Source organism: Myotis brandtii, unplaced genomic scaffold, assembly GCF_000412655.1.
Source record: "Myotis brandtii unplaced genomic scaffold, ASM41265v1 scaffold215, whole genome shotgun sequence".
Taxonomy (NCBI): Eukaryota; Metazoa; Chordata; class Mammalia; order Chiroptera; family Vespertilionidae; genus Myotis; species Myotis brandtii.
The window spans coordinates 1,086,227-1,090,570 of NW_005358043.1; positions in this window are offsets into that span (position 1 = coordinate 1,086,227).

The window sequence follows — 4,344 nt, forward strand, 5'->3', positions numbered from 1 at the left end:
TGCCCTTCAACCATCACACTATTGAAGTGCTTGGTTCAAGTCACCATTATTTTACTTAATAATGGCCCCAAAGTGCAAAAATAGTCATGCTGGCAATTTGGATATAACAAAGAGAAGCCATAAAATGCTTCCTTCCTTTATGTGAAAAGGTGAGTAAAGCCCTGGCTGGCCTGGCTCAGTGGATAGAGCATTGGCCCAGGGACTGAAGGGTCCCGGGTTTAATTCCCATCAAGGGCATGTATCTCAGTTGCAGGCTGGATCCTCGGCCCTGGTCAGGGCATGTGCAGGAGGCAACCAATGTCTCTCTCACATGGCTGTTTCTCTCTCTCTCTGTCTCTCCCACTCCCTTCCACTCTCTCTAAAAATCAATGAAAAAATATCCTCGGGTGAGGATTAACAGAACAAAACAAAACAAAACAAAAAACAGTACCTAGTAAATAACAAATAAATCTCTTTGAAAAAAGAAAGAAAAGGTGAGTATAGTACAATAAGATATTTTGACAGAGACAGACTACATTCTAATTACTTTTTCATATTGTTATAATTGTTCTATTTTATTATTAGTTATTGTTGATCTCCTACTGCCTAATTTATAAATTAAACTTTATTATAAATATGTATGTATAGGAAAAAAACATAGTACACATAGAGTTCAGTACTATCTTCGATTTCAGGCATCTGCTGGGGATCTTGGATTGTATCCCCCATGGATAAGGGGGACTGCTGTACATAATATGGTTCTCATAATGACACAGCTCTCTCCAAGATACTCTTAGTCTTTTCTATTTTCATGATGTAACTAATGGGAAAAATAATTTCTGGACATCTTGTGTCACTCAGATCAACATTTTTTACCTTCCATAATTTTTTTATTTACAGACTCTTACCTAGATTTTCAAACTCTGTTCATTTATTAACTGCTGAGATTATGTGCATTTTGTTTACCACAGTTTTTCCAGTGCCTAGCAAAGTGCATAGCCCATCGTGGATAATCAATAACTATCTTCTGAGAATACACCTGAAGAACAAAACAGCAGCTAACATGTATTGAGCACCTACTCTGTGTAGGGCACTCTTCTAAGCAATTTATGGTTCATCTTCCCAACAACCTTATGAGGAACAATAATCTATTATCCTCACTTCATAGCTGGGACATAAAAAGGTTCAATAACTTGCCCAGGTTTTTATGAGTTAGGATCCAACTTTGGCTAGCAAATGGTGGAGTTTGGGTTTAAATATAATTACTGCAACTCCAAGCCAGCCTTCTCTTTTCCCCCCTGCTTTACTAAGATATTAACACATAATATGAATGTTTTCCATGTACACTATAACAATGTGATTTATGTACATATTACAAAATGATTACCACAAGTTTAGTTAGCACATCTATCACCCCAGGAAGCCAGACTTCTTAACGACCTCTTAGAAAACACTGAGTGCCTCCTCACTCCTCCTCCCTTTCTATTTCCATTTCCATCTCCTCCCTTTCTCCTATGACACTGGACATTTCCAAGTGGGTCTGTATCTTCATGATAAAAAATTGATGTTTAACCCTTACTCAAGTCACTGGTGCCAGCAAGACCATAAGAGGTCCTACAGCTGAGAACAACTTTGTCAGAATCCCTTGCCTCTCCTGGGCTCCCACCATGCCCTGCCCTGGCCTGCTCCCAGCTATAAAGGCAGGTCTGAGAAGAGTGATCTCAGACCTTGGCTCATGGGTCTCCTTTGGTTTTGCTGCTGCTTTGGGCCTTTGCCTGTGCAGGACTCTGCTTCTCATCAGCATCTCTTGCCTCCTGTGAATCCCCTGCCTAGGGCCTTGCTTAGTTTTCCTTCTGCTTGATTGTTCTTCCTCATGTAGACCCTGGCCTGGTCACCTGTTGCATGTCCCTTCATGCGTTGAAATGCTCAGATTCAGAATTTGGCCTTGCTTCCTATAGCTAAGACTATGTGCCCTTCTTATGTTTGTGGACACCCTGGCCTTGAGCCCATATATCCTCTCCAGGCCATGTGGAGAAGTTAGATTCCCAGTTCTTATCAGTTAACATAGTACCTCTTGGGCTGTCCCTGAGTGGAATTTCTCATTTTCCCACTTATATTCCCTTAACTCATTCCTTTATTCCTCTTCTTGCTAATATTTCTTGGCTCATTTCCACCCTATGACCTCTGGTTTTATGAGAGAACCAGATGCAGATGTGGGGAATTTTCCTAATTTTTTTTTCCACAGACCCTCTGCAGAGTTGCTGTGGTGAAGCCATTTGTATTAACAATATGACACCACTTTTCTGTGGTGTAGACGTAGGGATAAAAAGGACACAGGATGCCCGGCCAGCGTGGCTCAGTGGTCAAGAGTTGACCTATGAACCAGGACGTCACGGTTTGATGCCCAGTCAGGGTACATGCCCGGGTTGGGGTTGTGGGCTCGATCCCCCACGTGGAGCGATTCCCAGTGTGGGGCATGCAGGAGGCAGCTGATCAATGATTCTCTCTCATCATCGATGTTTCTATCTCTCTCCCTCTCCCTTCCTCTCTGAAATCAATAAAAGTGTATTTTAAAAAAAAAAGGACACAGAGTGTTGACCTTGAAGAATGCTTCAAAAACTGTATGCAAGGGACCACAGAGATAAAAGACAGAAACAACAACAAAAATATGTGATTAGGTGAATATTCTGAGGGAAATAGAATCAATTAAAATAAGATATAATTGCCTCCATTGGCTACGCTTTCCTTGTGTACTATGTGTGTATGTCAGGGAAACCGCTGGGACCATCTGTTAAATGTTTATTTCCATTGTTACTTCTGAGGTGCCAAAAAAAGCCTGTAATGGGAAGAAAGAGGAAAATAGCCTTTAACATGGTTGGAGACTGATCAAGAAAAGGAAAAGCCAGATGCCAAATTCAGGCTCAAATTCTGTCTTCCTTTTTATAATCAGAAAGTTCTAGAATAACCAAGTCTATCTTTTCAAGGATCTCTGCTTTTTTCTCATTATTAATAATACTCCTTTATGGCAGAGGGAATAAAGATTTGGGATGGAGACATTTTGTCATTTGTTAATACTTTTTTGAAAGGACAAAGGAAATAGAGACAAGACAGCAAATTAACCACTCTACTTGTTAGCTCTTCTGGAAAAAAGTTTGACAAGAGTGAAGCCTTCAGCCAAAATAAGGTACAAGAGCTTGTCTGTACAATTTAATTATTCATGTTTCCCCTGCCCATTATTAGTCTAGATAATCAAATACTGAGTGACCCAGAAAGACTGAAAAACAAAAAAGCATTTTCCCTTTGGCCTCACATGCTCCTAAAGTTTAATCTTGCTTGCTGACATCCAAGAATAGCTTCATCATGGAAAAATAGAAGAAGAAAGTAATTAGCATCCCTGAACAAACCTTGAAAGTTTGTGTTTACAATGGATTAAATTTATAAGAGGAAAAATGGGGGTTTCTGTTCCCTAAACTATAAGAATTTGTATAGACAATACCTAGACTGCCAGCAGCTTCAGAGACAATTACCCAAATCTTGTTGCCAAAAACTAATTTTATTTGGTAAAAAGCAAAGTGAGTCTTCTTGTTTGGCCCAAACCTCAAATTAGCCGGCAAATAACAAATCCTCACTTTTTCTCCACCTAAATAAAAAAAAATCACCTACTTAAACACTGAATTTTCAGAGATTGAAATTAACATATAGGACTGAATTTCAAGTATAGTAACCATTTAACAAAGATCATTAGGTACTTCAGTAAGTAAACTCTTTGGCTAGACTGCAACAGAGAAAAATTAGGTGAAAAGTCAATTTGTTTAAAGGAATTTATAGTGAGATTTCAGTACTTTATGGAATAAATTATCTTAGGCTCATCCTAGGGAAGGGCCATGTTTTTGGTGACAGTAAAGAATTATGGTGCTTAATATGTACTAGCTCATGTGATCCTCACATCCCAACAATGCAGGTATTTTTATCCCTATGTGTTATCTCTGTTTTTTCAGAGTGAATTTTTTTGAAACATCTCAGAGTAAATCACAGATATGATGCCTCTTTCTTCTAAAAAAATCAGTGTGGATTTTTCTATTATCAACTATTTTTCTTATATAAACACAGCACAATGATCAACCTCAGAAAATTAACCTTGACATAATATTCTTATCTAATTTATAGACAATCAAATTTTGTCAGTCAGCCCACTAATGTTTTGTCTTTTTTTTTTAAAGGTGCTCAAATATACATTTTTTTACATCAATATGAAATCAGAGTTATCCAGCAATGTCCAACCCACCAGTGTATGTACACAGGCCCTGGCAGCCTTGGGGGGCAGTGGGTTGGGGAAAGGGAATGCAGGCTTCCTGCCAGCCAGGG